Here is a 16,662-nt window from a genome sequence, read left to right on the forward strand (position 1 = left end):
TACCCTCTAGGGTCCATCCAGGTTGTCACAAATGACAATTTTTTTTTCTTTTTTGCTGAATAATATTCCATTATACATATGTATAATCATCTCCAAGATCTGCCCAGAAAGTATCCAGCCATGTACTATGAAAAATAGATACATTTATCGAAGAAGGTACAAGAAACATTGTACATAGGACAATGATGCCTTAGTCCTCTTCAAAGTAGGCACCTTGCGACCTCACACAGTTCTCCCAGCATCTCTTCTATTGTTTAAAACACTGCAAAATCTTTTGTTGAAATTGCCATTAGCTGCCCAGTCATATTTTCCAGAATCTCATCAACAGTCTAAAATCTCTTCTTTTTCAATGGTGATTTTAGTTTTGGGACAAGCCAGAAGTCACAGGGCACCAAATCTTGGCTGTAGGGGGCGCTGAGTCATCTGGGTCTCTGATCTTTGTTGACTGCAACCCATATATATTCTCAGGTTCAACATTCTCAGGTGTTCTGCTTGTTGCAGGCCTTCCAGGATGTTGATCACTTTCAAAAGATTCACAACCATCTTTGAAGTGTTTGTGCCAGTTTTATTTGCACTGCACTCATTGCATTGTCCCCGAAAACTTTCTGAATCATCTGAATAGTTTCCACGGAGGAATGTTCAAGCTTAACGCAAAATCTGATGCAGATTAGTTTCTCTACTTGCTCAATCATCTTGAATGCAATGGGCACACAGTACACATGCTCACCCAACAGTGTCTACCACCCCTACTGCCTAGTATAGTGAAGTCATCATTGTTCACACATGTGCATTCCAGTCCTCTCTCCTTGGCTGCCAGGTTACATGGATGTTGTGCAAACTGTTGTCATTATATTAACAATGGCTGGACTTTTTTCTGGACTGACCTCATACATCACATATATTTATATCATGCATATGATTTATATATCACTAAAATTTATAATAAACTCATATGTATATGAATGCACTTATTTCCCACCCTCGCCCTCTAGAAAGTCTGTTGTTAAACATCTACCAGCACACCAGTAGATTCAGAAAACAGAGACATCAGAAGGGACCAGAGTAGTCAGAGGGAGCTACATTTATAGAGGTGGGGCTGGACATAGGCCCTAAGGGTCAGAGAGTGAGACCAAGTAGAGGGGAGTAGCATACTATTCCTGTCAGAAAGAGCAGCACGAGCAAAGCACCAACGGAGGAGAGGCTCCATCTGTGCAGGAAACAGTGAGGAGTCTGGGCCCCTGGGAGAGAGGTGGCAATTGGGAGCTGTGGGAGATCTAGCCAGACAGGCTGGGAAGGGCTGAATTCCGGAAGTCAATCCAAGCGAGAAACCCAGATTTGATTTAACAGGTAATAGGGAGCCACCTTTGACTGTTTACAAGGAGGGTGATGAGAAGAACTGTGATTTAGGAGGATTAATCGGAACATAGTGTTCAGGGTACAGTGGAAGAGAGAAAGACTGGCCTATTCCCTCCAGAAAGCAGAACAGAGGAGATTCAGGACTGACGGGTGAGGTAATGAAGCCCTTGGCCTCTGTTCTCCATCCTCTTTCTTGCTTTCCTTCTGGAAAGCTCAGCCCTGTTCCCCTCCCTCGAGCTTCCCCTCCAGCAGCCCTTTTCTCCAAGGGTCTATGATTAATTCTCTCTTAAAGGTATATGGTGATAGATTTAAGGGGTATTTCATAAATTCTGCCTCATTATGTGAAGCCCAGTTTAAAAACTTCCTTCTGTCTAGATCAATTATGAAATAATAAAATCTGACCTGAACCTAAGCCTCTATCGCTTCTTTCTCTGAGAAGGGAATTCAGAGGTGATCACAAAATCTTAAGAATGAGAGACTATGACTTGGTAGTCACAGAAACCCAAGAAGGAAGTAGCTAAGTCATTATTGATAATGCCCTCCAAAGTCTGCTGGATAGATCTTTTGTCTATTCATTCTCCATATTTATTTGCCCCACCCTCATGTACATGCACACATTCACACATCTACACAGGTTCCCAGTACTTAGCGATATGTCAGTTGGCTGCCTATAGTGTTGCTGTTCTTCTGAGCCTGGACTACTGGGAAAGAGAAATGCTCAAAAAGGGGTGATCAAACAACAAAAGTTAAATATCTGTCATTTTCCATCTTTTCAAGAATGTGGGTTGTTTTGGGGGCCACTGTGTGGCCCCCAAATCATGGTCCTCTTCAGAAATCATATTTGCTCTGCTTGTTTAAATGGTCCAGTCCCATCAATCCTGCCATCTGATGTGAGACAATGTCTGGCTAATATTTCCATGGGCACAGCCTTGTGCCCTATTAGGCCAAACATTCATTTAATGGTCATTGGGTCCTGAGGTTGGAGTGGTGGTGGTTGGTGTCAGGGAGGCAGAGATGGCTCTTTTGACTTGATGGTCTCCTGTCTCAACATTGATCTGCCCCTGTTTTCCCATGGATGTGGTTGGGCAAATGCAGAAAAGACTCTAGCTGCAAAAAAAGGAAAATATCCAAAGGGAGTGATATCATCATATTTTTTCCTTTTAAAATATGATCTATTGCAAAAAATGTGCCCCATTTTTTTTTGTTTGTTTCTACATTTTACTGTCTTTCTAGGAGTTAGCAGCATAGGTCCTTGAACACATTCTTGTGTGCAACCTGGTGCACATTCATGTGCACGCACGTGGTATTTCTGTTCCGCCTTCAGAATGCCAGCCCTACAAACATGTCTACTCAAATTCCTCAGCACTTCTAACTGCTGCTTTCCTGCTCCATTCTGCCTAGCTCCCTGTTGACAACCCAAATGGTCTCAGTTCCCTGAGTTTTCTCCCTACTAAGGAAAAAAATAAAAAGTCATAAATACCAGAAATTTCTAGGGGCTAAGTCAGCTCCTTCTCATGGGTGATTTGTATGCTGGACTGTCTGGCATCTGATACTGAGACACATGGTAGGTTGAAGGCAGGATGGTGCCCACACCTCATAAATGAAATCCTACTAATCCATGGCAATCAATAAGCCCTTCTTTTTTGCACTGAGCTAGGCACTTGAAAGATTCAAGGAGTATAACATATTTTCTGCTTTCAAAGGGAAAGAAACTAATGTGCACAACTATTTGAGAATAATTCAGTGCTAAATTGAGCAGCACTGGCTAGATGAGACATTGCAGTATTGTCAGCAAGTGCTAGACTAGGAGTCAGAATTGTGGGCTCTTTCCACCCTTTCCCTGTTCCTGCAACATGCAGTCCCCCAAACATCCTCTTTCATTAATACAGTACACTCCTGGACCCATACTAGGATTTTCTGAATTGGGTATTCAGTAAGGTTCAACATTAGTGTGGGAACAAACATAGCAGAGTTGTATTTCACAATTAACAGAGCACAAACTATTCTGGGTTTCCATATTCAGAACTCCACGTATTAGGGTTGTGCCTCGACTCTGACCAAATGAACAAGCCAAGTACACAGAACTCCAATTGCCAGCAGGGTCCTAAAACGGAACAGGATTTTAATTGGCTTGTCTCGCTTTGGGTTAAGTGTTGGTTTGCTAGTTTTAATTTATTCTCAAGCAATCCTATGCCTACTTCAATTTGTGACACAAATAGCTTTTGAAAACATCCAGCTTTCTGTAGTCCTTTAATGTCAAAGATTCTCATCAATTAATTTTTAGAGTCCCAAGAACTATATGAGATTAAAAGTTAATCTATCCTTCCCCCCACCCCAAAAGCCTACAGTCTCTCTCAGTTCTCTTTTATAGTCTGTCATTGCTAAGTGTTAAGAAGTCATCCTTTGGGGTTTATCTGTATTTTGCTTATAATGGATCAAGCTCATTTTCTTTTAAGATATTTTTAAAAGGAGATTTGTTCATTCATTTGCATTCATTCAACAAATATTTAATGGATGCCAACTGTTTCAGCAGTGTGGTACCTCTCCAGGCACCATGTTGTATATAATTCAACAAAATAGACTAAGTTCCTCAGCGCTCAGGCACTAGAGACAAAATGAAGAGGAGGTAAAATCCCTTGTTTCCCCCCTATCCAGCAACAGTCATCATTTGGGGCATGTATCAGGTGACAAGCATTTTGCATACAGCATCGCTAATCCACACCACAAAGTGAGTGTGACTGTTCTCATGACCAACGGATAGATTGAATCTCACAGAGATCCAGGGTCCCCTGGCTAGTCCGACAGGTTGCAGCACCTTTGTTCTTTTGATGATGCTGTGCTGCCTCTGGGAATGGCTCCTCACTTAGACCTAAGGAAAAATATGTTAAAATTCAGCAAAAATTTTAAATAAAATGAACATTAAAATTCAGCAAAAGTTTACTATCAGCAGCCAAACAAGCAAATCTCTGGCTGGATGGGAATAGATAGGGCTATTAAAGAGAGAGGAGTGAAACAGGAGATAAACATAGCCTGGCCTTCTCTGTTGGAAGCTAAGCTCCTGGGATCCCCTCTGAATATGCAAAGATGTATTCAGAAGGATCCACATCCTGCAGGGGTGGCAATGGGGAGGAGTGAATTCTAGTATAGGACATTAAACAAATAAGCATAGCCCCAGCTGACTCTTCCTCTAAGCCATCAGACCCTCAGGCAGAGAAGTGGATGAATGCAATTGTCATCCTCTAAGACTCTGAGAAACAAGGAAGCCACAGAAAGCAGAGCCAAAAATCACCTAAAGCTATCAGAACAATTAGAAGATTCCTTATAAGCACTGTGTGCAAACTATAACAACCAGAACTATGCAAAATTCAGGGAAAAAAAAACTCCTCCTGGAAGAAATATAATTGAAGGAAGAAAACCAAAGTGTTTATGCATCACACTCTGGAAAACTTTCATAGAACTTGAACTAAATTTTTAAAAATAGCTTAAAAACCAGATGATAAAACAATGAAATAAGATGTTTGCAGATCTAAGGAAGATTTCTTGAGGAAAAAACAATGGCATTACAGAGCAATAAATAAATAAGGAACAGTGAGAAAAAGACAGTTTTAGTTCAAAATATTAACATAGAGAAAAGACTCAAGATAATTTTCGCAAATGCAGAAGAAAAATACAATTTGAGATAATCAGTTGCAATGCAATAAACATGGAGGAGCGGGAAGACAATTCAACATGTGGATGACTTATGTAATTGATTTCCTTGAAGTAGAGAATTCGACAAAGAGGCCATGAAAAGATGACATATATAATGGGAGAAATTTACACTGAATTGAGAGAATTAAATACTTGATTTATTTGACTCTTCTGTGGAACCTAGCACAGTCATAAAACTTGGTAAAGCGTATAAGAGCCAGTTGTATCAGATAATTGCAGTCCAGGTTCTGCCCAGCATCCCAATCCCCTCTTAACTCCCCTCCCCCTGTCCCAAACTGTTCTCACCTGAGGCTTTGTAAAAGGCTGTGCTGGAACACCCAGGCTGGAGTAGACAAAACCAGGGCTAAGCATTCACGCAGCTTAGCCCTGACCATGAGAAGAGTTGTAGAGGAATAAGGGAAAACACTAGTTCTGATTACTCAGACCTTCACAGTTTAGTGGAATTTTATCACTTAGTTGCAAGTGACAATAAACCCAACCCAAACTGGCTTAATTTAAAGTATGAACTCATTGGCTCACACAGCTAAAACCTGGGGGAGGTTTGGCTTCAGGCCCAGTAGGCTTTGGTGCTCAAGCAATGTCTTTCTCTGTCTCTCAGCTCTGCTTTTTTCAGTGTAGGCTCCATTCTCAGGCAAGTTCTCCCATGGTGGAACTAAGAAGGTTGTCCATAGTACAGGCTTACATCTGCAGAATTCTAAATCTGGCAGAAAGATAAAGCCTTTATCTCAGTCCCAGAACAGACCTTCTTTAGATCTGATTGGATCATGTGCCTGTCACTGAACAAAGCCCTGTGGCTAGGAGGGTTTAATGCTCTAATCATCCAGGGCTGAATCACTGTCCAGAAGCAGGTAGGTCAGCTCTACTCATGGTATATAATGTGAGAATTGGGAAGGAATGTTACCCAAAGAAATGAATCTTGGGAAAACAAAGATAATACAAGTCCTCTACACTGAAGAATATGATACACACTCACTCATGAATAATCTACCTTTTTATGTGCTTAAAACAATAACAAGTTTAAAAAGTACAAATTAATATCATACAAACCAGTGACCCAAAGCCTAAGTGAATGGATGAAAAAGGACTATCGTTCAAGTGGAAAGAATTCTAACATCCGAAGTTCCCATATGTTCACTTCCACCACTGTCATCTCTGTTGTAGAACAAGTCAGGCCTCTTTTGTCACAGGCATGTTGGAATAGGCACCATGGTAATAGAATGAACTGGAAACAGTTTCTTTTAAAGGCTCCCCTTTAATGGACAGAGTGTGGAAGATCATTTGTAAATAAATGGAGAGCAGATTTAAAGACATGGAGCTGATATGAAAATGGACATTCATAGAATCATAGAACACTGATGCATTCATTCTATAGGTATTCATGTTGTACCAACTACTAGGCAGGACTCCATGCCTGGGGCTACAAGCCCTGCCTTTAGGGAGCTAGAGGTCAGCTTTTCCAACCATGTCTTACAAAGGAGGAAACAGAACCCAGATATCAAAACTAATGACTGGTAGAGCTAGAGTCAGAATGACTATCACCTTACATGTCTATACTCTGGATCTGTGAAAAGACGTGAACTTGGGGTTCAGTAGACCTAGGTCCCAATCCTGGCTCAGTCACCCACTGGCCATGAGAAGCTCACCACCTCCACCTTCTCCAGATCACATGCTTTATGGCCGCCTGGAGGAGTGAATCAGGCAATGTGTGCTGCCTCTGTGGGTATCTGCCCTGTGAGTTTGGGAATATTTCATGGAGATGTTTCCCTCGACAGGTTTATGGCTGGTCTTGGCTCAGTGCCTTGAAAACACTCATTATATGATGAAACAAGAATGTCATTCTGCCGACTATCAATAAACCACAATGGCATTCTCACCCCACCCCAACACCATCCCAACCACACAACCCCCCTCCCCCCTACTTCAGCCCAGTCTCTGCCACATCCCAAAGAAAGCCCCATTATCTATCTCATTAGGAAGTGACACCCAACAGGATTCATAGCTCCTGATCAGAAGAATGGCCAGAGTTTCTTTTATGGACACTTATGTTTTGTGTTGAAAGTTAGAGTTTAGAAGTGAATAAGAGCCGTATCCAAAAGGAAACGAGGAAGCATGTTTGAATTCAGGCTTGAAAACCCAAGAAGGAAGAGGATCGTAACAGATCCCAGAACAAGAGCTTGGTTCTTGCCTGAAAAAGTATAAAAAAGACTTGAAAGAGGCATGCTCCCCAGGTGATTCATCTTGGGCTTTCCCTACCTGGGGAAAGAGGGTGTTTCCCTGAAGAAATTGCATGTGGGCCTGAGTTTCTGGGATGTAGGTGAAATGGATGTGACTATGCCGAATTCCAACCATCACCCTGAGATGGGGAAGGAAGTAAAAGGTTCAGTGAAGGCTTCAAGTACTCTCCTAGCACCTCCATAAACATCACATCAACCCTTTCCCACCAACTGGCCCATTCCCCTTTTCCAGGACACAGGCCTAATATTTCATATCAAGGTCACTTCCAGGAATGAAGTGAAATATGATTCCTGAGGAAGCCAGGAACAATATAAAGAGAATAAAACACATTCATGCACAGGAAGAAAATGATACAACAGTGTTGTGGGGGAGCCGATCAAAGTTTGAGTGGAAGACAGAGGCTGAAAGAATAATGCAGCAGGAAATGCCAAGATCATTAAACTAACAATCCTGTGAACAAAGACTCTTCCACCACACTCTCACCTAACCAAGCAAGTGTATGTCATGTTTCTTTACAGCAGAGTGGTTGGAAAGGGCTTCTTAATTGGCAATTGAGAAGATCTTCTGGACTCCCAAGTCCCTCAGTTTATTTCTCTGTGACTTTGGGCAATTTCTCAGTGCATTGATCTGAAACTTGGGGATAATAACATAGCTTTGCATGATTACTGTTTGTGGCAAATCAAATGATAGATTTTAGAGAATCCCTCATTAATTGGAAAACACTGTCCAAGTTTCGGTCATTGTTATTTCCTACCCATTTCCGATCTATTTGCATTTTATTGATATAATTATGTAGTTACCATCTATCTTCCATTTAGATTGTAAGTTCATTGAGGGAGGATCTTGCTGTATTGACTTTCATATAACTGGTACTGAATAAAAGTTTCTGAGTGAATGAAAAGTTTCTGAAGGAATGATGGGCGCTCAGGGAATTCTGTCCTCTGCCTGCCATTCCTGGGGCCTGGGAGCACTGTGCCATGCATGTAACTGTGTCAGCTCAGACCTGGCTGCTCTGGGTCAGCCCTAAAGCTGACCAATTGGACAGGGCCATGCTGGGCTAGATTCCAGCAGAATGTCTTTGCTCGGACTGCCCATCTGTTCTGCCACTGAAGCCAGCACTAAACTTAGCTGCAGTGACTCATAAACACAGGGCTGCCCCAGGCCCACAAGTCATCCCAACAAGCCACCTGGCTGCAGTCAATACCTCCCTGCCTCCATCTCTATCACCCCTTCGTCAAGCTTGCTGGGCCAGTCCCCAGGATTCAAGTCTGGGAAGCCGAGTTTAAAGGGGTAGCAGCCCTGTCTTTGCCCAATCCTTGCCCAATCCATGATGCCAAAAGCATAGGTTCTCTCAGAAGTCATTAAGCAAATTCTCCCTGGCTCCCTTGGGGAACCGTTCCCTATGGGATTGGCAGTGCTGATTCAGTCACAGTGAGACAAGGAAGGGACAGGGTATGGAACATGATGGAAATACTTCATGAGAGCTGTCCGATTGTTGGCTTAATGTTTCAGTTCTGCATTCAGTACATCTTGGTGCTCTTCAGGATCTGCAGAGCGTCAGGGCAAAATCTCAAAAAAAGGGAAGCCATGACGGCTTAAGCCAGCCGCCAGAGACAGCTAGTCACATTTATTCTGGTTTGATTCATTGTAAATCGGAGCTTCCCCCTTCATTCATTGTCATGAGACACACAAAGGGCTGTTCTGTCCGGGGTGCAAGCAAAAGGGGGTACATTGTGGGTAGAGTATTAAAAACTAATAGTAAAATGGTTTAAAAGTTGATCTTTTAATTATCACCGTGAGCTAAAAAATCTAAAAATGTCTTCGATGAAAGAATCCTTGCTGCTGGGCTGGATGTCTTCATTCACTTCCTGCCTCACCTTGATATAGGCCAAAGAACCATACCTTTCATGAATCTTTCTTTCATCAGTAACTTGAACCAGTTGGTTATTAATACAACAGATTTTTTGGAGCATCTACCATGAGAGAGACATTGTGCTTAATGCTGGGGTAACAGAAATGGCTAGGCTATAGCCCTGGTTTGCAATGGGCTCACACACAAAGGAGAAAAACAAGGTCACCAAGATAATGATAGGAACCATGAGTGTCCCTGAGCCTGCCAGCCTTGAGTGGGTGGAGACACCCTTCAATTAAATATTTACTCTATTCAATTCTGAGAGATACATTGATTCACATCTTAACATGTCTGGAATCAGGATACGCCTAACAATTGATGGTGTCTCACAACTATAATTTGCAACGTTTTGTCGTTCTTACTGGTGCATAAAGCTGCATTTTATGGTCCCTTGACATTGTAGATTCAGTGTAGTGTAATACAGTCAAGCCCCTAGTCTCTGTGTCTGTAGGAATCCAGTCTTTGTCAGGTCTTCTTACCTAGGGTTTCTCAAATTCCTCAGGAATGGCAAGGCCAGCATGTCTGTCCTGTGGGTCACTTCTGACCAGGTTGTCTCTGGCCATCCATCAGTAGCGCACTATTGCCTCTCCAAGCTACTACTCCTTCCTCTCACTGCTTTGCCCTTAAGTCCCCAAGTAAGAATCGACTCTGGGCTGTAACAAACATGTCTGAGGGTTAACAAGGGTATGACAGAATTAAAGTGCCGGAAAGGAAAACCTAACATTGGTAGCAATGAACACAGCTGCTCAAACACGTCAGCCATGGCCCTGCCAGGGAGTTCCTTACCAGGCTGTGACATCCACGTGGTGCACCATCCCTTGTCTGACCCTCATGCACCACAGGCTGGCTCCAAACCCTCAGGGGAAGCAAAAACACTTAACAATATGATGATTTCTGCTTTCTCTGGACAACCCATGAGCAACAGTTTAGTTCTTCATTGTTACCACTTTTTCCTTTTAAGAATGGGAGCTGAGCTTTATCTTTTTTCAATAACCAAATATGTATGAAAGAGTTTTTCTCAACAGAATCACAGTCTTCCCAGACTCCTGCTCTAGGCATTCTGCCATGGCCATGAGAGTGCATAAAATAAAATACACAGGATCAAAAAGGATACCAGTTTTATTGAGATACAGTTGTCAAAATAATTAAGTCATTTGTAATACAGTGACAAATGTGCTTTTTTAAAACAACACATTATATAACATGATCTACAGGCAGCTCTAATAATTGCTGCAGCTTTGAAGTAGTAAAGAATATAAAGCATATTTCCAGATACCTGACTTGGAATTCTGAGCAGTGGAGGCAGGGGACAACAGTGACGGGGACAGTGAGACATTGTCTCTTGTTTCAGGTCCACAGGTCAGGCGCCAGGGTACCCAGCAAGAAGCAGCCTGGCCTACTGAAAGAAGTTCTTAGGTGAATTCTCATGATCCGCTACTTTCTCAACTCCACCCGTTCCATAGTCCAGATTAATCTTTTTTAGAAACCTTTCCCACACAGCATTGAACTGCTTTAACTGCTTCCTCCTTATCACCTGTTACAAAAGGCTTCCGATTCAACCTTATTGCAGTCAGACTATGCTTGTTCCTGCCCCATGCACAGCAGTGTTGTCATCCTGTAGGTCTTCTCTCTTTCATCCCCTAATAGGGTGGTGAATTGAATTAAAGTGCAGCTTCCTGGGCAGACATTTTAATAATGGAAATAGAAGATTCAGGGCCAATTATCACCCCCGGGCATCACCATGAGAATGTTTCACCATGTTTTGTGGATAAACAGTGTTTGAGAGGAATTCAAAATGCATAACTTGGGAAGAAAATGTCAAAAGAAGGGGAAAAATGCAACAGAGCAAAGACCGTATGAAGTCGCTTGGTAACACCATACAACAGGTGTAGGGACAAATATTTCCTTTCTGAGTCAAAGAAAACTTTTTATGGGGTACCAGGGTTTAATAACAATGGAGTGTTTTAGCATCATGGAGTTGGGGTCTTTACTTTCTTAATGTTCTCCAGATGTTTTACACACACACATCTAACCAAAGTACTAGTTGTGGTTCAGGGTTGACCCTTGGATACTAACATGGGTCTGCAAATCATACAACAGCAGGAGGTTTTGAATATTCAAGACATTGCTATCTGAGACTAAACTGGCTTCAGCAGCAGCAGAACTATCATCTTTCAAGGTCTGCAAGGCCTATTGGTCAGCAATAGAAGAGAGGAAACATTTTTGTAATCCAGAGAAAAACTTATCCCATACTTGAAAAACTTCAAATCTAGAACAGGAGCCAATTGAAAGAGTGAAATCCTGGATCTTTTTCTTCCAAAAAGGCTTGACCATTGTGCCCCACATAGGCTTGCACCCAGGTCTAACCTTGTAACTCTGAGTGGCATATATTCAATATTTTTCCTATCCATCTCCCTTGTTTAGAGTGCACGTGTACTCCTTAAGAGCAGACACCTGTCTTACTTGTCTTTATGTCTCATGGTCATACTACACCATGTCTGATGAAGTAGGAGCTTCAGCAGGTTCCCAGGTGCTGCTGAAGTGTGGTATGGTGACCACACTTTTAAAGCCACTGCTACTGAGTCTTCATTCTTTTACAAAGTGCTTTCCACCTCCGTCTTCTATGGTGAAGAATCGCACTGATTGCTTATCCGATATCTGTTTCTCTTTTAATTACTAATAGACTCTGATTTTATTCTGGGCAGCAACACAGACAGTACATTTTCCAACCTCCCTGTTGCTAACTGCAGCCAATAATATAGATCTGATAACTTATAAGAGAGTATCTTAAAAGTAGTACAAACAGTGATGCAAGCACTTTTGCCCTTCTCCCTTCTTCCATTAACTCTCATATGGACATGATGTGTTTGGAGCTCCAGCGGCCATCTTTGACCATGAGGCAAACTTTAACAAACAAGGCAGATACAAAAGACCAGGGATCAGAAACAGAATGAACCAGAGTCCTTGATGACAACATTGTACAGATATGCCAATCCATTGATTGTTTATTTCAGATTTCTTCTATGTGAGAGAAAAACTAATCTCTAAAATTTTAAATCACAGTTATTTTGGTTTTCCATTTACACTGCAAATCTAATCTTTACTGTTTCGGTTTCCAACACACTGTAGTGCTCTTTTTGTCTTCTAGGTTCTCAAATTACTCCTCTTGGTCACTATTCCTCATCCTTCTCCTTTTCTACCTCTTTCTCCTTCTCCAATTTCTGTTCTTTTAAACTTTTTCCCCCTGCCTTTTAAGCCACAGCTTATCCAAAAATCTGACCTCACCTCTTCTCTCTTCTCTGGTCCATTTTTCTTTCTCTAGGCTTGTTTTTGACAGTCTCAACCAGTTTCATTGCTTTAATCGTAACCTCTGTCCTGAAGGCTTTTAATTTTGAAACTACAATCTTGCATTTGTAGAAGAAGCTGCTACACATCTCTACCTAGGTATCCTAATGGACTGACACATTCAGTGTTTTCAAAACGGAATTTCTGAGCTTTCCTCCAAAATCAGATATTTTTCTTTTGCTTCCTATTTCTTTTAATTGATCATCATGGTTTCTATTTTATAACCTAGAAACTTCTAAATCATCTTGAACTTCACCTTTTTTCTTGGCTTGATAAAATTATAAATCCCACCCATGCAGTATCTGTAATTTAACACCTAGCCAAACTCTCCTCTCCATTCTATCTCATTGTTATAGTTGAGGTCTTTCTTCTGGGCCACTTCAATAGCCTTATGTATTCTTTCTGCTTCAGTTCCATTCAGCTGTCTGTGAGTGTGAGTGAAGTAACAGTCTCATACATTCTACTCCTATGCAGCCATCGTAATCCCCCAAATATGGTCCACCATCTGATGCTTACCTAACTTTCCAAACATAATTTCCACTGCTTCTCACCATACACTTTATCTATACAATTTACTGTCTTCAATATTTAACCTGTAACTCCCTGCTGCTATCTTGTTCGTGCAGGTTCATTTGCCAATCCCTATTATTTCCCTCTCTCTCTTGCCTGGATCCAATGTATACTTTGGGCCCAAAAACAATGCTATCTTAAGACTCCACAAAACCTACCATGATGTCTTGAACTGAAATTTCTCTCTAAAATCTTATATTATTTTACATGCATATCTTAAGACAATGACTTTTCTCTTTGTATTGGGGTAATTAGGATACATACTTTAGCTTTTAACTAGGCTTGTCTTATCCATCTTGCTTGTCCTTCAGAGTACCAACATGATGGGTACACAGTAAATATATATTGGGTGAATATACAATATTTTTAGTTGCCAAGTACATGAATAAATATATGTGTTAAATGCTTGACTATTGCTTTTAGTCCATCCTTTCATCACCATGGTCACTGCCTCCTCCACATCCGTCTTCGGCCTATATCCTATTTTGATAAAAATTGGCAAAGGGACAAGCAGGAAAGGAATATAAGGGCTATACCAGTATGTTCCCTTCCTGAAAAGTAAATAAAATGGAAAGAAAGAGGTGAAATTTTCAATGAACTTTGACAAGAAGAGGATTATGAATTTTTTTTTTTTTTTTTTTTTTTTTTTGCTGCAGGAAAGATATTTTTGCTCCTTTAAAAATATAAAATATCTTAGGAAAGGGGTGCAGTGCACTTGATCCACTGCATACTAGACAATGGGGACTTCCTATCTGCAGCACACTTTGCACACTTACACTGCTCCATTGCAAACTGTGCCCTGCTGCAATGATCAATGCCTTTCAAAGACTCTCCTGGGGCTTTTTATGAGAGCAAAGCCCTTCTCAGTTTCACTGTAACACAGAGGGCAGAAGTTAAGTGCTACGAAACACACATTGGGATTCATTAACTCTATGTGATGCACAAAATGGGACATCACACCCAATCCCTCAGCTCTGTGGACGAGTGCGTCTCCTGCTTGGCCCCGGAGACCATTCAGGTGGATCCCTGAATGGTCTCTGGATAATGGACTAGATAATCAAACACAAGGACCTATTGATTCCACTTCCAAGATTTTATCCTAAGGTGTGTTTTCTCATTCTCATCACTATTGACATTCTGGATAATTTTGGACTGGATATCCTTTGTTGTAAAAGATGTCCTGCACATTGTAGGATACTTAACAGCATCCCTGGCCTCTACCCACTAAATGCCAGTAGCAACCCTCTCCAACAACTCGTGACAATCAAAGTCTGAAGACACCATCAAATGTCTCTAGGAGGACAACATCACCCCTAGTTGAGAACCACTGTTGCAGGATATCAAAACAAAGATGATTGCATGAGTAACGAGATTGGAGCAGCATTATGTATCATAGTAAAAAACATGAAAACAATTTGCATCAATAGTAAAAGAAGGGTTAGGAAATTGACACAGTAATTTTTTGGCATATTATGTTGTCATGACAGCTAAAATATGAAGTTATATATTAAAATTATATTACTAAATATAAAAACAATATTAGATTATAGTATTCAACAGAATGCAGTTTAGTAAAAATTCTCTGAGTTATAAAATCTGAGGATTAGAAAGAACCTTAAAAGTCACCTGGCCAAATGACCTGCTTTTCTGATTTTCGGATTCCTTTGGAGACATCTTCACTGAGAGGGCATATATTCCCTGCCTGAACCCCTCTGTATTAGTTTCCAGTGGCGGCCACAAGAAGTCACCACAAACTTGGTAGCTTGAAACAGCAGGAATTCACTCTCTCAGAGTTCTGGAAGCCAGAAGTCTGAAATCAAGGTGTCTGCAAGCAGGTCCAGTCTCCCTCTGACGGCTCTAGAGAGAAACCTTCCTTGACTCTTCCAGCTCTGGTGGCTCCTGGTTGGTGTTCCTTGGCTTATGGCTGCACCACTCCATTCTCTGCTTTCTTCCCTATGCCTGTGTCTCAAAACTCCCTCTCCTTTCTCTTATAAGGACACCAGTCACTGGATTTAGAGCCCTTCTTAAACCCAGGATGATCTTATCTCAAGATCCTTAACTTAATTACATCCACAAAGACACCATCTCCAAGTAAGGCACATTCACGGGTACTGGGGATTAGAAAGTGGACATATATTTAGGTTTGGCGGGGAGCGTAATTGAAACCACAGTACCCTCTATTGATGAACTACTCACTTTTTACTCAAGCTGGGCCTTCCATTTTTGGACAGCTTTGAAGTAGAATGTTCTTCGTGTTGCGCAAACATCTCACATGTGTATGATTATTAAACACTCTGGAGTAATACAAGTAGTTGGAGGGTGAGACTGAAGGAGTTGTTTTCCTTTATGTTTTTCTAATTAAAATAAAAACCTGCTTTACCTTTCCTCACAGGATCCAGTCGTATAGTATATACAAATAGTTTTGTACATTTTGAACTAAGAAATAAATGGAAGGACTCTCATGGATGATGTCACCTGCACTTTACAGATGCTTATCTGTTTGGTGTGCTCTACCCGGTAAGCCTGTGCTCGGAGCATTAGTAAAGGAGGGTCATCAAAAACACATTTTTTGGGGAAGAAGGTAATATTTATTATTTTAAAATATCATGAGGTCATATTTGCTATTTTAAAAAAATTATCATGAAAAAATCAGAACTTAGATAAATTTACTTATTATTATTGTTACTGGAATGGCATGACTGGGAACATCCTACATTTTTCAGTGCTCAAGGCTTCAAAGAGCATCCTGTCAGTGGAATGTGGTGATCAAAGGCTGTCCTTTAGTCAAGAGTCACACAGGAACCAATAACTTTTTTCTCTCCGTTAATTCTTCTTTCCCTTCCTTTTATTTATCTTTCTCTGCCTTTCTCCAGTTCTTACTCCCCTACCAATATCTCTTTTATCTTCTTTCTTTTTCTCCTCCTCTTCTCTTCCCACTTCCCCTTCTCTGCTCCACTACCCCACCCTCTCCCCACAACTTCCCAGCAAACACATGTCAGACATCTGGGTCCCAGCACCAAGCAACAGCTTCTCTAAGCTATGAGGGGCAGGACTAGCTTGATACCTCACTTGGATACTGAGGGTCCTCTGATACTCAGTGCTCAGTCCCTCTCCTGACACGTGACATATTTACACTGAAGCATGCCTCTGTCTCCGCTCTGCCAGGCCCACTCAGTGACTGCTTCCCTGGGCCTTCAAAACACTGCCTTACCTATGGCCATGGGGAAGGTTGCACCAGGGCCTGGGGCTCTGTGCCCTCAGGGGCCATTCACAAATGTAAGATACCACTGCACTCAGATATTGGTGGTGAGGCCTGGAGGTGGCCCACAAGGAGGAGCCCCAGGCACCTACAGCCCTTGCTCCAGTCAGCCTGGAACACCTGCAATGGGTGAGAGGAGCCCCCTTAGCTCTCTGAAAGCCGGTAACCCATTTTCTTATTGGCCCAGGTTATTCAAATTTTTTTCACTTGCAGACATGTAACTACAGCCATCTGCTAAAGGCCTTTTTAGCTAAGCATCTCTTAGCACAGGGTA

The sequence above is a fragment of the Pteronotus mesoamericanus genome, unplaced genomic scaffold (assembly GCF_021234165.1).
Source record: "Pteronotus mesoamericanus isolate MK-2021 breed Mesoamerican mustached bat unplaced genomic scaffold, CSHL_Meso_final contig_263, whole genome shotgun sequence".
Taxonomy (NCBI): Eukaryota; Metazoa; Chordata; class Mammalia; order Chiroptera; family Mormoopidae; genus Pteronotus; species Pteronotus mesoamericanus.